The sequence below is a fragment of the Crocodylus siamensis genome, chromosome 1 (genome assembly GCF_052110815.1).
Source record: "Crocodylus siamensis isolate JL-2025a chromosome 1, ASM5211081v1, whole genome shotgun sequence".
Classification (NCBI taxonomy): domain Eukaryota; kingdom Metazoa; phylum Chordata; order Crocodylia; family Crocodylidae; genus Crocodylus; species Crocodylus siamensis.
The window spans coordinates 217,865,113-217,882,418 of record NC_143395.1 but is presented as its reverse complement, the minus strand read 5'-3'; the positions used below and the strand labels follow the sequence as shown (position 1 = coordinate 217,882,418).

General features: G+C 47.3%; 1 protein-coding gene across 3 annotated transcripts in view; it reads left to right on the top strand.

Annotated features, from left to right (window-relative positions):
- IGSF11 (immunoglobulin superfamily member 11) overlaps nt 1–17,306 on the top strand; it is a 139,466-nt gene that overhangs the window by 31,237 nt on the left and 90,923 nt on the right. The window contains exon 1 of one of the 3 annotated variants that reach the window (XM_090056624.1): nt 10,046–10,155. The exons of the other annotated variants lie outside the window; for them this stretch is intronic. The gene's annotated coding sequence lies outside the window, so the exon portion shown is untranslated. Of the gene's footprint in view, nt 1–10,045; nt 10,156–17,306 lie in introns of those variants that run through there. 3 annotated transcript variants of the gene reach the window in all.

The following is a 17,306-nucleotide window of genomic DNA, read 5'->3' as shown; positions in this document are numbered from 1 at the left end:
CAGCTCTTTATCCATGGGCAACTGGTGCCTCCTGCTACTAGGGGGGCACCAGCAGCCGACTGGGGAGGGGGTGGTGCAGCAGCCAATCGCTGATCCCAGAAGTGCCCCAGCACTTCTGGATTTTGCTGGCGGTGCTTCTGGGAAAACCAGAAGTGCCGCTGGTGCTTCTCTCTGCGCCTCTGCTTCCCAGCCGGTGCCAATCTTACGGGGTGCATGTGCACTCACATGCATTACCTATGCATTGCCCATGTCTTTATCTTCCTCTTTTTGAGCTTTCTGCTCCTCCCTCTTCCCCCTCCTCCCCCCGGCCCACGTGTGCACGTACCTCAGAGCACCATGACAGTGACTTGTCAGTGCTGAGGTAATAAAATAGAAGAGAAGGTGCAAATGAGAAGAGCAGGATTGGGGAGGGGGGGCTTTGATGAAAGCTTGAATAACTTGTGTATACGTGTGGCGGGAAGTACACACAGTGTCCCCTTGCAGGCTGGCGGGGGATGCCTTGGGTTCGATGCAGACCAGTGCTGAATCCCTAACATTTTCTTCTCCTAAAAATGCAATTGTACTGCTTGTCACCTAATGTCTGCATAGAAGGCAGCCTTTTCTGTTAGCTCTTGTTGTCAGGCACACAGCTGTGCCTCTCTCTCTTTCTCCCCCTAAGGTTTCAGCGATAGAGGCACAATAAAGCAGTGGAGTTTAACCATCAGTACTCTGCTCTGAGATGGAGTGACGAGGTGTGTACATGTATTTCTTGGGGCCAGGGAAGGGTCACACATGTCACCTGGGAGGAAAAGGACAGGGTGGTCTGCACTGCCTGGTGACCCTAAGCATCTCCATCTTTTGTGCTAGGAGTCCCAGGTTTGGGGGTTCACTGCCTGGGTTGGAAGTGCTGGAATCTCATTATTACAGCCTGATGCAGATCAGGGCTGACAAGGCCCTCTAGTAATTTTATGAGTTTTGTCCTTCAGATGAGGCTGGCTTGGGTGTCGTGACGGATTCCTCTGCTACACTGAAACCACCTTGCTCCCAAGAAGGCACTGCCACACTTGGCTGGCTTCTTCAGCAGTGATTAGTTTCCAGGAAGTTTTAATTGGATCTGGAGTTCATAATGTGAAGCTGCAAGTGGGCTCTGAGGGCTTGTCATGTGCCAAGCTGGCTCTCAGTGTTGCTTTTCTGTACCGTTTTTTCTGTCTCCTGTATGGGGAGAAGTGAGAGAATCCTTTTTTTTTTTTTTTTTTTTAATAATACTCTCACATAGTTTCATAGTTTGTAGGGTCGGAAGGGACCTGAGCAGATCATCTAGTCTGACCCCCTGCCATGGCAGGAAAGAATACTGGGGTCAAACGACCCCAGCAAGATGTTCATCTAACCTCCTCTTAAACACCCCCAGGGTAGGAGCCAGCACCACTTCGCTTGGAAGCTGGTTCCAGACCCTAGCCGCCCTGACTGTGAAGTAGCGCCTCCTGATATCTAACCTAAACCTACCCTCTGCCAGCTTGTGACCGTTATTCCTGGTCACTCCTGGCGGTGCTCGGGGAAACAGTGACTTCCCCAATGCCTGCTGATCCCCCCTGACTAGTTTATAACAGGCCACAAGATCCCCCCTCAGCCTTCTCTTTTGGAGGCTGAACAGGTTCAGGTCCCGCAGCTTGTCTTCATAGGGCCTGCCCTGCTGCCCCCTGATCATGCGAGTGGCCCTCCTCTGGACCCTCTCCATGCTGTCCACATCCCTCTTGAAGTGCGGCGCCCAGAACTGGACGCAATACTCCAGCTGCGGCCTGACCAGTGCCACATAGAGGGGGAGGATCACCTCCTTGGACCTGCTCAAGATGCATCTGTGGATGCATGCCAAGGTGTGGTTGGCCTTCCTGACTGCCTCTCCACACTGCCGGCCCATGTTCATCTTGGAGTCAATGATGACCCCCAGATCCCTTTCTGCCTCCGTGCTGATAAGATGGGAGTTCCCCAACCTGTAGGTATGGTGCCGGTTGTTCCCCCCGAGGTGCATCACCTTGCACTTGTCTGTGTTGAAACCCATCCTATTCTTGTCCGCCCACCCTTATAACCTGTTGAGGTCTGATTGTAGCCTGTTGCATCCTTCCAATGTAGCACAGAGAATGGAAATGGGAAAGATGGACCTCAGGACAAAGTATTTGTGTTTGAGGTTTTTCTTCCTTCCAGCCAAGGTTTTTATAATATCTGAACTATATGAATAAGCTGTGAAAGGGATGTTCCCATCCAGCAGGAGAGCTGGAATTTCAAGATCCTAAGAGTTCAGATGGAGATTCACCATTCACTATAACAAGAGGGTAATGGAGCCCTGGATGAGTGAGTCACAGGGTTGGAACATAAGTGTTTGCCTTCCAATCTCATCAAAAGTGACCAAAAAAGCTGCTGCAGTCTCTTTGCTGATTGGGGGCTCATGTGTCACAAGCAGGGATTTCTCAGAACTAGGTCCCTTCCTACTGGTGATTTAACTGTAAGCGGTATGAATTGGCTCCCTAGCAGGCAAACTTGAAAGAGGACCATTTAGGCTAAGAAACTCCATACTGATCATGTCTACATGTGTGTATTTACTACAGAGTAACTGAAATTACTGTGCAGTACAGGTGCATGCCCATACTGCATAGTAAATATGGTGATTTACACCTACTTCAGTATAAATTTGATACCTGCATTATACAGGTATCAAATTTATGCCTGATCAGTGACTGTGCAGTAAGGCACATGTAGATGCCTTACATGCAGTAACACTGTGTGGGGACTGACTTGGGACTACAGTTAGTCCTACAGCATTAATGCGCTGTAATGCCTGCACGTGTAGATGCTGGCCTATTCCCACTTACTGCACAATAATTTACTGCGTAGTAAATTTAAGCCAGCATAAATGCACATGTAGACACACCCACTGAGCTCACATTACAGATTGCCTTTTCCATGGCAGCCATCTTTGCTGCTGCCCACACAGTGCCAGCTCTGTAGATAAATAAAACATGCCAGGGTCATCCATATTTAGTCTCCAGTCTGCAGGGCAGATCCAGCCCACAGAGCTATGTTGTCTGGCCCCTGGGTCTTCCCATAGGTCTGAAAATTCTGTGGTGGGGCACAATTACTGGCAGCTGTAATTGTTGCTCTGCTGCTACCAAAATTTCCAGACCCATGGGGAGCTCTATTGGGATAGATGACATAGCCCTATGTGCTAGTCCAGGCCAGCATGCAGTAGGGCCAGCAAATAGGGTCATTTTGACACATGGCCAGATCTGGCAAGCAGGTTCAGGATGGTACATGGGTTCAATTTAGCACATGGCCAAATCCAGCACGTGAGATCAGGCCATGTGTGGTGTTGCGCCAGTGTATGCAGCCAGATCCGGCACATGGGGCCAGGACACACTTGTGGACTGCTCACACGTGGGATCTGGGCCTTGGGTTGGCCAAATGCCACTTCTCTGGCCCATGAGACCAGAAGGCTGAGCACCACTTAAGTAAATTATTGAAGTTGGAGGCATGTGCATCCCCAAGGCACTTCCCTGTCTCTGTCTCACAGAGACAATGCTTTAGCAGCAGTCACTGCCCATCTCAGCAAGTCCAGGCCATGCAGATCATTTGCAGCCAGTTGCAAAGGAAACCATCTTCTTTCTGCAGGGATTTAATTAGGTGGTGAATCACATTAGTGGAGAGGGTAAACTTACTGTACCATACAGTGGGCATCACTCAATCCTGGCAGGAAGGGGCAGGCACTGCAGGGCATGCAGCAGGGACAGCTCCAGGCTGACTCTCTCCATTTTGGAGTCTCAGCAGTGCTGAATGATGCACAGACTTTGCATCTAGTGTGGCCACAGGGCATACTGCTAGACTAATGTGGGACCTACTGAAAGGTTGGACCCTTAGCAGAGAAAACTCAGGATGGGACACCCTTTGCTCTTCCCCATTGTGCAAAATGGAGCCATCCCATCCCCACTGCTCCCCACCCCATAACTGTATACATAGGAGAACCTGTGCTGTAGGGGCTGGGTATACAACCTTAATATGGTTGCTTCTAAGTTGTGACCAGGCTCTCTGTCATCCCCATAACTATCAGAGAGATAGTTAGCTGCGCAAGTCTGAAGTCAAGTACAATGCAGGGTAGATTTGTACCTTAGACTAACCAAAGTAGATAGATTTATAGCACAGACTTTTGTGAGCTGAAGCTCACTTCATCAGATGTGTCAGAACCACTACTCATTTTGATGTAGCACTGGTCTTCAGGTAGATCCAGAAATAACAGTGCAGTACAGTGCCACAAGGCTGAAGTGAGAGGCACTGTCTGAGCTGTTTATGAGAATACCTTCCTGCACTCTGCCTGGCCATCTTTTTATGAACACTTAAAATTGGATAGGTCAGTGGGAAATGGATCCCAGAGTAGAAGATGGTCCTCAAAGAAGGCAATGGTGGGTGGAAAGAGAGTGCCACAAAGTGGCAGTGCTTTGGGATGGTGGGGCTTGCTTTAATTTAGGCACAAGGCCTCCCGGGTGAACAGCTGTCTAAGTGGGATCAATGTGCACACAGCTTCTATGTCACTGAGCAGAGCCATAGGTTGTGTGATGCCTGCATACAACACAACTGCTAAAAAAAATTCTAGCAAGGTGGAAATCAAACTTTTAAGGACTGCATAGAGCCAAATCGTTGACAGGTGCTGCTGTAGGTCAGAAGGCTAATGTGACCACGTCATTTAGGTTTCTTGTTAAATGTTTTATTTATTAAAATGCTCTAGAGGCAGAAGAACTGGGCTCATTATTTATAAGAATTTCTGTGGCTTTGAAATGGGATCTGCAGGCACTTTGATAAATGTGGTGGAAACTTGTCTGGTATTGCTACTTCTTCTCTAAAGTGCCTCCTGTGTCCTCTGTTAAAGGGCTGTTTTATAAGTTTATTCAGCAGCATTTCTCAGAGAACAGCATCAGATGCCTGTTGTGTCCTCTTAGACAACTGGGAATAGAGCAAGAGTGAGTCTCTACAGTATGCTTCCCAGAACACTAGGATTAGGGGCAAGGAGAAGACTGTCAAGACAACATTGCTGCTCCTTTGTGGTGAGTTAGCTGGGATGGTTTATGGTTTCTGCCTGTTTGCTGCCTGGATGTGTTACACAAGTTTCTGAGCCTGAACAAAGCAGTAAGTGTCACCATTTTGCACACCTGGCAGCGGAAGCCATTGTGTTACGGTATCTGGTGATGGATTAAGTCTTTTCTTTGCTTGATGCTGAGCATCCCAATCACCTGGGGAACTGGTACTACATCAAGCTGGAGACAGTGTCTCAAAGACCTGAGACCTGCCAAAGAGGCAGCAGGATACAGCATCCTGGGAACCAGAGAAGAGTAAAGGGTCTACAGTGGGAGGGAGACATCTGTCAGAACATAGAGGGAAACACCTAGGAATAATCCTCCATTTCTCTCATCCTCCTTTGGCCATAGGAAATAGCCTTCCTGGCCTGTTGGGCCTACACAACTTGAATGCAGACTGAAGCAGGTACAGAGAAGGGCTACTAAGTTTTTTCAGAGCAACAGAAAAGTGACCGGAGAGCTTGGTGAAAGGAAAGCAAAGGGGGAACATGATTACTCTTCATAAGTACCTCAAGGAGGCAGGTACTAGGGGGGATACCTCTTTGAGCTAAGGAACAGTGTGGACACAAGAACAAAGGATTAACAACATCCCTGAATAAGCAGGCTGGAAACCCTGACCATCAGAGTAGTAAGGGTGTAGAACAGCTTCCCAGTATGAATAGTAGGGAGGAGAAACTTGCCAGCTGTGATGGCGCTCCACCAGTTCATGGAAGAAGGTGTTTGATGTACTTGGCTGTGACAGTGAGGGGCTGGACTTTTACATGGCATTGAACTGGGACATCCTTCTAGTCTTGTATTCCTACCTACTACCATCAACCAGCCTGAGTGATAACCATGATGAAGCTCTGAGGGTGTTTGAAATCTGAACCCAATGCTGCTGCTTGCACAGTCCCTTAGATTTTTCATCCCTTTTTTAAAAAAAAGTGTCCCTTCAACCTAACTGTGCAACAGCCTCAGTTATTTTGTGTGGAACCATGTCCATGGTCAGCCAGAGGCTTGTATGAGCTCTCCCAGCCTGTGTTTAGCTACTCGGGCATTTGTGGGGTTTTGAAAGCTATTTGCTAGGCAGAAAAGCAGTAGCACCAATCTATTTGCAGTAACTTGACCTCACGTCAGCCAGTTGGGCTGCAGTTGGGAATCCAGTTTGGTTGAGGCAAGGTCACCCCATCTGAGATGGTTCAATTCATTGCTGGCTCACATGCACATACAGCTCAGGGTTCCCGAGTTGGAGCTGTGATATTTGACCTCCAGCAATGAATGCTGCTGGGCAGGAGTTTCTTTTCTCAGAACACTGTTTCACCTTCACCACGGTGTGTTGAGAAAGTCACCAATGTTTTCCAGTTTGCCCTGCAGAGCAAACTCAGCATGTCCCCATTTGCATTCTGATCCCAAAGGCTCTGCCTGTACTGTGGCAGCAGGCTGCTCAGTTATGATGCTCAGGCAATAAACCCTGCCCCCACCTTCTCCCCTGCTCTGTTCACATCACCACCAGACACAAGGCAATAGCCTAAAAGCAGCCCTGGCACCACACTCAAAGCTTGGGTTTCTGGGGTGCTCAAGAGAAACAACTTGGAGTTCTGGGGTGCTTTTTCCAATTTCATTTTCAGGGTAAAGGAACATAGAGAGGGTGGATGGTGGGGCTTATTCCTTCCCTGGTGCAACTAGTCATCCTTCTTCTGTGGTGCAGGGAGAACTGGAGAAGTCTCCCAAAACAAATGCTTGCTTTGAACTCTTGTCTACCAGCCCCATTCACGGCAGAGTCACCTCACTGAAATTGAGACAGGTCTGCACACACTTAGCGCCAAGATGAGCGTGTGCTGCAAGAAGTATTCTGGACTCCACAGAGTGCTTTGGTAGTTCTCTAGTAGCTGCTAGCCAAGGGGTCCAGATTTCCAACACTCCCCCTGAAGAACCCACAGACTGCATGTGTGGAAGGGGGGCTTTTACATTTATTGCATATTGAGTTGTCAGGCTAGAGATTGTCTTTGCCAGCGCTGATTGTGTGGGCAGGGGAGCAGAAGCACTACCACCCAGGTGCCTGCAGTGCCCATGACATGGGGGAGGGGGATCTTTGCCTGGGACATGATGCAGACTGTGGCATGGAGAGGTTGGAAACTGCAAGAAACAACCACTCCTCCTTGGAAGTATCTCCTTGTTCTTCTTTGAGCTCTAGTCATGCTGCTACCCACCTAGTTTTTCTTCTCTTGTGCATCTGTGAGCAAGATTTTACCCATGCAGGATGTTAAATGCCACACAGGGATATTTCTATAGGCCATGTGTGCCCTTGGCTCCAAGGACTGTGAGAGCACTCATGAAAATTGGGAAGTGGCATTCACCAGCATTTCCTTCACTAGATCAGTTCTGCCCACCATGAAAGACCTAAATGCAAAAGTGGTACAAACACCAACAGCAACTAAATACCTATGTTCCTGTTGCAACTGGGTCTTTACTTAGGAGTGCAGGAGAATAAACACCACCGTGCTGTTTTGGCTTCATTTCAGCCAGGGGAGGCTAGGATGTCACAGGGGTGGCTTCTGTCTCCCTCATAACTCCATCCCACAGTGCTGTGTGACATAACCACTTATGTGATGCTCAGAGACCTGGCCAATACCCGAGCACAGCAGGATGATGTCAGCCTTACGGCAGGTCATTCTCCTGGTCTATAACTTGGGTAGGTGATGTGGTTTATCTTGGGGGCTCAGCCCTGTCACTTCTGTTGGAGGTATGTGTGTGACTTACCCTAATGGATGACAGTGCTGGGTTCCTGCTGGGGATTCTCAGGCTGCTGCACCAGAAACCTCCCCCTCCAGCAGCTTCCAAAGCTTACTCTTCTCAAAATGCTACTGGCATGGAGAGGCCGAGGGAGGTTTAGGACTTCTTGACATAGGGCTTGGGCTTCCTTAGTGTTGTCTGTGGAGATGTTAGAAGCACTTTGGTTGCTTGCAATAGCTTAAGAAAGCAAGTGGCAGTTGTCCCAGAAGGGTGATTTTTCGTTCTTGACAGTAAGTGTGTGGAGAGCTTTGCTCCATGCTGCAAGTTGGGAATAGCTGTGTCTCTCCTAAGCAGAGCACAGCACTTCCGACCCCCGAGATTTCATTTTGAGTCCTGAGATGTTGGCCCCTGCTGGTGCCAGCCTAGCCATGACTTAAGGAAATGTTGACTCTCACAGGAAAATTTCAGCCTGTCCTAGGTTGAAGAAAAGCCTTCCTTCCCCTCCTACCTACCCACAGTCAGGGCTGCTGTGGGAGGCAGATGGAGCATCCCTATCCCAATCCTCCTCCAGATCCAGGAGAAGGAAGGAGGCATGGCTCTGGCATTCATCCCCCACCTGGTATGGCCCTCCTTGGCAATGCCAGCCTCCCCTTTCCCTGGTGTTATGTTGCAGAGATGGAGAGAGGAGGGCCAGAGTACAACCATTGTTCACAGCACAGGAGAGAAGGGAGCCCAGAGATGAATAGCAGCTTAGTATGGCTCTCCTTGGCAATGCCAGCCCCAGGCAGGGAGTGAGGAGGATAAGTGTCGGGGGCAGTTGGGGAGCAGAGGAGGAACCGGGGAGCAAAATGCTGCAGGGGCTGGGGTGTGCACACCCAGTTGCTTGGCAGCAGTGAAGGTTTGGGGAGTGAAGGTTGATTAGAGTATTGGGGGCTACACAGAGAAGCTGGAAGCTCTGCACAGTCAAGTACCACACAGAGCCCCAGTAGCTGAGACCAAAACTAACCCCTCTGTCCATTTTAGAAAGCTGGCCATACTATAACTCTTATCTACACACAGAAGGGACTGGGCAGGGTCATTCCAACATTAAGATAGACTTAAAAATGTCAGTGTAATCTGGCTAAAGAACTCTGTCATTTCGGAAGGAGGTGGGGAGGGGTTGCTGGGGAGTTGTTAGTAATGAAAATGAGCTATGAGACTTCTCCCTTTCCTGGTCCAGACAGTGGGCTTTTTTTACTGTGAACATATCAGTGCATTTTTTATTTACTCATTTTACTTGGGACAGAATTAAGCTCTACTCCCATCTCCATGCTTAGACTCTGCTCCATGATCCACAGAGCAGAAAAACATAATGGAACAATGGATAGAAAGCTGGGTGGATGCCTGCTCCTGGTTTGCATGTTACTGCCTCTGAGATGGTTTGCCCCCACCCTGTCCAGTGGATTTTGGGGTAAGCTCTTCAATTGATCTGTATGATGGAGGAGACAGGACTAATCCAGTTTGGCACTCTTGGGCCTCACATAATACTTTGGATTGACTATTAGTTATTTATGTGTCATTGGCATTTTCCTTTGAATTTTTCTTTCAAAGGAACCCAAGCACTCGGAGTGCTGCTCAGCTTCAACTATCTGCACCACCCACCTTTCTTTCTCTGGGTAAAGGTCTTGTAATTTGAAATTAGTGCACAGATTGAATTGTAGTTCACCCAGGAATGGGCTTGCAGGATCACTTCTTATTGATGATTTTGGCCTTGGCTTTGCTTTAGTAATGAAACTCCAACACCTAACTGAGTGTGACTAAGCCTTATAGCAACTGTATAACTCAGTTTCACACAAACACCTTTCAGTCTCTTTTCCTGTGTGGCATCAGTCCTTTGGTGACTAGTGGCACCCTATGCACAGTCAGGGTTAGCATGCCTCTCTCACTCCTTCATTGTTTGCCAACAGTTGTCTTTTATCTCTGTGGCAGCCCTGTGACAGAAGGGGAGATCATTTACTATCCTCTAAGGGGTAATGTGAGATCCAGTCTCTGGCCATGGCATGGATCTTCCAGGTGTTAGTTGGCCCCTGCTCAGGGACATGGAATGACCCTGCTTCTGATGCTTTTTGGGCATAACCAAGTTTTGCCATTTATTTTAAGGAGCGAGCTTTTCCCAGTAACAGTGGAACATAAGGAACATGAGGCTTTGCTGTGCAGGGAACTCCTCTGTGATGAAAATATCTTATTGCCCCCTGGCTAATATGAGAGAGAGAGTGGGTCAGCCATCTACACCAGGATCCAATCAGACTCTAAACCCACAACTGTGCCCAGGAGATCCGGTGCCTGTGCAGATGTACCTGATTCATTTAAGGTATGTAGGTAAAGCTGGCTTATTTGCTGCTGCCTGTTTTGTATGAATAAGCATATATGAAACCTTAGTAAGACCATGCCATCTGGACAGTTTTGTTCTATTCTAGCTAGGGGCTTTGCATGAAAGGACATTGTAAACATTGGTGAGTTAAGCCTTGCAACTAACCTGGGAGGTAGGTCCAGTGTGTGACAGGTGCAGTGGAGGAGGTCACACAGTGAGGCTGCAATAGAGCAAGTAACAGCAGCTCCAGATCTTGAAAGTTCCCTGCTGTCACCACCAGGCCACACCTGTTTCCAAACTCAGCATTTCTGACTGTGTCGCAGGTCTAGTCTGATCTCCAAACCACACTTCTTGCTCCTTCCCCTCCTGCCCCCTTTCCCCACAAGGTCAAATACAAGGGCGGAATTACAGGTGACAGGTGTGGGGTTTATTTTTTCTGTATTAATTTCTGCACAATTAAAACAAAATTGGTTAGTCCCTGAGTTTTTATGAGGCCTCTGCTGAGATGTGCTGTGTGTGTGGAGTGTACACTATGTGTCTTTGAGGCAGGATGTCAAACCTCCTTACTATGCAGCTCTATGGCTAACCACTGTGGAGAAGTCACAGTCAAGGAGCTGATATTGTGCTGGTTGTGTGTGCGCACATATGCACGTGAGTATGCTGATCCACACACCAGGTCAGCAACAGCTGTTGAGAGTCAGGTCCCACCCCTTACCTAGGGCAATGTGTGCCCTGGGAATGAAAGGGGACACTGAAACCAGCAGCTCTGCCATTGCCATTGTGTGTTATTTCTCTTGCCTGCATCCAGGGAGTGTGCAGCAGTTATATACAATAGAGCATTTCTCCTGATACTTGCAAGGCTAGGCTGTTACCTATGTCCTTCCCTCACCAGCATCTCCTCCTCCCTCTGCTCTGGAGTACAGTTTTGCAGTGGTGGTGAGAACTTTCTCAGAGAAGCTCAGAAACTGTGTTTGATTAATAGTGATGCCTCTTTTTTTTAAATCCAGCTGAGTAAAAACATTGTTTGGCTTTAATGATGGGAACATTAGGGTAGAGGACTTGGATACTGTGCTCAATGCAGAGACAAACAACCAGTATAAATCTCGCGTGAGTGTGGAATTAATAATATGTCTAATTTGTCCAGCCATGTTGCTTGCATTAGGTGTCTTTGGAAACCACGGGCTTTAGAAACTCTTTCTGACAGGGAAAAACTTAGAACCTGTAGAACATCTGTCCGGCATGGAGAGGTTTTCTAGTGTAGAGTGCAGCAGGAGGCAGTATGCATCTGAAGCCCATCTGGCAGATGCTGGCACAAGTCCAAAGGGGCATAGGAGAGGTTGGGGTACCATTCAAATGGGGGTGTTTGTCCTACAGGGCTGAAGGTCAGAGCTCCAAAGAGCATACTGTTATCTCTCCTGTGCTTTGCTTGAGCTGTATGTATGTGTGTATTTCCTCATGCTTCACAGATATAACCACCACAGTGTGTGTGTGTGTGTGTGTGTATGTGTGGGGGGGGGGTTGTTTTTTTTTTTTTTTACCTGATTGAATCATTTTTTTTGTTCACTACATTTAATTCTGAACTGCAGCAGTTAGGGTATAAAAAGAAAATTTCAATAATCTGGGTTTAGAAACAAGCCTCCAGGATATATAATTAAATTCAGTGCAATGGAAATAGCCAGGAAGAGCCACACATTGTGTATGTGCATGCGTGTGGAGAGCTGGCTATAGCTGTAGTGGAATGAAGAGGGTCCATGCTGCGTGTGGATGTACAAGAGAAAGATCTGGTTAAATAGATCCTTTATATCCCTGCTGCAAAAGTAATGTTCTTAAATGTGTCACCCCCAGGAAAACAACAATCCCGTTATGAAGTATTCAGAAAGGCTGGTGCCTAGAAAAGGTCAGCAGCCCAGCTTCACATGGACAATGTGGCAGTGGAGCCAGGAGCCAGAATTCTTCTGTGGGCAACGGACATGTCTCAGACAAGCCTACAGGAGAGGAAATTTTTCTTCCTCCAGCTTTGGGGCCAGGCTGAAAAGTTGCAGAGTTTCACCCAAGTAAAAAGGGGACAAACACATTGTGCTTATAGATTCTTTAGGACAGTTTATAACTGGGGGGAGGGTGGGGGTCTGTGCATGCATGCATGCATGTTTTTTGGAAGGAGATGTGGCTATGCCCCTGCGTGTATACACTGAGGGAGAGTGCTATGTACATGCATATTCCAGTGCTCTTGTATGGTGGAGGGTGGTGCATGCACACAGCAACAGAAGAACCACCCAACCCACAGTTCTGCCTCCCACAGAAATGGATGCAAGACATCCTTAAACCATAAACGTTAACATCTCTGTACAAAACCCTTACAGAGGTTTCTAGTCCTGTCCTTGGAGCTCCATGGAACCCTGTAAGATTCTTTTTTAAGTCTTACTAAACTACTGCCTTCTGTGATCTCATGTGGTAGTGAGTCCCATGTGCTAATCTTGCTCTTTGTTGGGGAAAAAAACAAACCAAACCAAGCTGTTTCCTTGATTCAGGGCCATGGAATATCTTTCTCTTACTGCAGTTCAAGGAGATGGAACAAACCTGGTTCCCTAATCTGCCATCTCAGGGTGGTGTATTACTTTACACATGTTCACAAGTCTGGGGGAAGGCAGCATGGATGTTTCTGTTTGTGCTTGTTTATGAGTCATTGCTTGGTTCAAAGGTGCCTGACAAGAGACATTGTAACCAGGTAGGAGACCAAGGGTGGAAGGTGGATAGGAAGCAGTCGAGGTTGCTCGGTTATATCTTTAGGGTTGTCCTCCTATCTGTCCCTGACATTTCTACCCTTCCTACCTCCCTGCTGGAGCAGAGATTGCTACTTTGACTTCACCAGGACCAGATTTCAGCTCTTCATGCTTTGTAGAAAGGGAGATGGATGCACGTGTGATTTTTTTTTTTTTTTTTTTTAAGGGAAGTGGTTTGGTTTATTTATGTGGCTGTTGTCATCCTCACACCTTCTCCAGTTTCTCTATCTATATTCTTTCTCTAAAAATAGGTTGGCTCCTTTTCCCCATTCCTGCCTTGCCCTGTGTTTGGTTGCAGAAACTGGAACCCACACCTTCTTGATAGTTCTGGTCTTCCCAGTTCAGCAACCAGCATCCCCTAAAGATACTCACTCATCTCAGGACAGTTGAGGAGGGAGACGGGTACACAGAAAAGAGAATGCAGCTAAGTGCCAGCCCCTGGTTGTGGTTGCCTCAGTTCAAAGCCTGCTGGTACATAGTGTCATTTTTGTATTTATAGCAGCTTGCAGGGTCCATGTGCTTCTCACGCATCTGTTCCACAGAGGGTATTTCCTTGTTTTTTAATCTAAAGGGTATCTGTCAGTTACATGCAGCCATCCCTATAATCCAAGCCATGGCATGCAATCCTCCAATAACAGGCCAATGCATTCATCTCAGCACTTCCATTACTTCATCTCATGTCTTCTTTTGCCACTGTCTTACAGAAAGCCCTAAGACAAGAAAGTGGGGCAGAGGTTCATAATGATATGTATTTGTCAGTTTTATATTTAGCTATTGGTAATGCAGTATATGCACGGGTTCCCATTAAGCACTTCCATTGCATGAGATAACTTGAGTGTAGCTTTGCAGAATTCCCAGCAATTAGCTGTGAGTAATACTGCATATACTCAGTGGAGGAAGACAGCAGTTGAATTGTTTTTAAAGACAATTGCTGACAATCTGTAAGTATCCTTCTGTTACACTTCTGTATCTTCTCATGGAATGAGTCTGAATGGCTCAGTTGATAGTACCTCTGACTCATAACACATCAATCCAGGATTCAAATCTCTGTTTGGGCAGTGGCTGTTGCATATTTTGCAGTGGTCAGTAGAGAAAGATGCATCTCCATTTTGCCTTGGACCAAAGGATACTCATCCTATGGCTGCTGGTGTTGGAATAGGGCTAGGGAACTATCAGCTTCTTGAATCACACCCAGGTATAGGAGGAAAATTCCCTCCTTTTGTAAGGAGAAGAGTGAAAAGTTATGGCATATCAATGCCACAGCAAGTCCTTCAGGTTATAACTAGCTTCAAGCAACACTCTTCAAAGCTGTGACATTCCTCACCTAAAGCCAAATGGACCACACAGGTATGAATCCCATTTGGAGATGATACAATAAAGGCCTTTCAATCCAGTTCTGAGCCCAATTAAATTATTGGCAGCAAAAAGAAACAGCTTGGCTTTTGACAACAAGTCCATGCCCCATTTCCAGTGCAAGCAGTGGCCACAGCAAGCAACGTCTTGAATTAGTGTAACATTCTCAGGCACTGCTAATAGCACTGAAAGACAGTCTGATGACAAGCTCAGATAATACTCTCCAGAGAATTAACATGGCATGCTGATATTTAAGTGCTGCTTCAGCATCTTGTTGCCAGGAATAAGTCTTGGATCAGGGGAGGGTTTCTTCAGTTGATTTTAATTCTGCTCCATCTGCTGTCTGAGTTTCAAGTAATTCCTTGCCCATTTAGGGCAGTTTTCTGGGGCCAGTGGAGGGGTATTGGAATGGCAGTAGCCTGAGGTTTTTCTCTGTAAAAGAAATGAGAAAAGCAGAAGTTGTTTTTGGTGGCCTTAAGGTTTGAATCTTGGGCCATTTAAGCTTTTTCTCCGTAGCACCAGAACTGAGTGGTGGTTCCCTGATGGGGGTGGTAATTCTTTACCTGTTCTGTGGGGCTTCTTGATGGAGAGCAATAGGCTGGGAGGTGAAGGTGTACTCTGTATTAGGTGACTCCCACCTTCAAAGCCTTCTCACAGAGGAGGATGTGCCAGGTTGCTCAGGCCCAGTTGATGGTATAGAGGAAAGGGCTTACCCCTGTAAAGCTGATCAGGTTGGAGGCTTGCACAAGTATTCTTGAAGCAACAAAATTCATAATGTGCTGTGTTTTTGGTGTCTAAGTATAGTCAGAGTGGTGGGGTTGGAGAATACCTCTGTATTTAGCTGGAGCCATTGTGGGCTAAAAGGAGGTCCTAATGGTAGCTTTTGAAATGCTCCTGACCTTTCAGTTTTTCCCATTCCCAAGTTCATCATGTCCTCACCCAAACCCACACAGTTAAAAGATTCCAGGAGCCTCAGAAAGGTGTTTTTCCTGATATCATTCAAGCAGGAGCAGTCTGGAGCAGAGGACAAAGGAGACCTTGTTCTGCCTGTTGTTGAGAATAATAGCAATAAATGCCTCATTATTGCCAAAGCGGCATCGCTCCTAGAGAAAGAACAAGCCACGTGTAACAATGGGTCTTTTATCAATAATACTCTCCTCGTGTTCCGGAGAAGCAAAGGACAGAGGCTCACAGCACTGTCTGGCTCAGACCATTATCAGGTTTGCTTCCGTTGCTGCTGGCTAGCTGGCTGTTGGCTTTTTTCCCCTTTATTTAGATAATATCACTTAGTGCTTTTCATCTGTGAGAGTCAAGGCAGTTCACATAAATGTGGCAAAGTAGAATCATCCCCATTTTGTAGCTGGTGAAACTGAGGCACAAAGGAAGGAAGGAGCTGGCCCAGGGTCATGCAGCAAGTCCATTTGAGAGCAGAGGATGGAGCCTAGAGCCCTGACTCCACATCCTCTGTTGTCTCCTTCTTAAAAGTGCCATATTGAAGAGGAAGCCATGTTGCTCTGTGTAGTAGGAGGCCTCCAACTGTGTTCTGTTTTTGTAGTACCTTGACCTGTGTGGTCCTGGTCTGGGACTGAGGCTACTAGGCATTTACAACAAAAACAATGATAATAATAATCAGTATCAGTAATGATAGTGTCTGATACACAGGTTTCAGTCTTGTCACTTATGACATCACAATTTCACTGGTGATTCTGTCCTTCAGAGAAATCTGGGCAAAAACAGGGAAGTCAGGCCTAGTATTTCTAATGTGATTGGGAGAAAAGGGAGGTGTAAACACACCCATGCACAAATGCATGCACTCCTGTGAATGCCAATGGGCTACAAACGGGTTGTGAGGAGAGAGAAGGAAGAAGGAGATTGTCTCCCACTGATAGAGGCAGGGATGTCTGTAGGAAAGACTGTGGTATTAGGAGATACTAGCTTTGCTGCCAACACTGTATAACTGTGAGCAAACAGCTCCCTGTGCCTCAGTTTCCCCATCAGTTTATCATGGATAGTGATAATTGTCTACCATGAAGGGAGATTGTATGTATGTTGATTAGGCTGCTGTGATCACCAGGACTTGGGGGTTTCACTGGGCACAGTGCTGATCTCTGGCTGGGAGCCCTGTCCAGTGACAGGGGTCCCAGCCTCATGGGAGTTCCTGCTACCCATGCAAATTAAACATGCAGGTAAAGGTATAATTGGATCTAATGTGTGATCCACATGATCACACCTCCTACCATGCCACATGTACATGGTAGGAGGCATGATTGTGGGATCATGCATTATGTCCAATTGCACCTTATTGCCAGCTCCTTCTGCATTGGCAAGAAGCAGGCTCCCATGGCTGGGAGCTCCCTTTTCTGGGGGGGTCTCCCAGCCAGGACCAAGAATCCCCATAGCTCAGCAGAGACCTAGAGCCCCATCAGGTGTGGGATTTGGTCCTGGTTGTAGGTGAAGCACAGCCAGGACCAAGAACCCTGTGTGGGCCCAGGGGTTTCGCATACCCCAAGCTTTGGGGATCATGGCAGCTGTGATCCCCAGGACTTGGGGGTTTCACTGGGCACGGTGCTGATCTCTGGCTGGGAGCCCTGTCCAGTGACAGGGGTCCCAGCCTCATGGGAGTTCCTGCTACCCATGCAAATTAAAACTTGATGGCAACCAGCTATAAAGTTAGTGCACATTTCTGAGGTCTAACTTTATAGCTGGTTGAAGCTTTTTATCGTGTGATAGCTACTTTTCACATGTAGCTGGTCTCAAGGTAATTGCATAATTAACTAGTTAATTGCATGATACCTGTAACATGTAGAGGGGACCTCAGTTATAGTGCAGGGTTTTGCCTAAGCAAAGTGGTGTCTAAATGTGAGGTATCCCTCTCCACCTATTCCTAGGTGAAAATCCTGTGAGGAAAAGAAGAATGGGAACTCACTTTCCTCAGAGCCTATCAGTTAACTATGTTTCCTCTGGTGTTTCTTGCAGATCCTGTCTCTTTCTGGTACATAGGGAGTGTCTGACCCATGA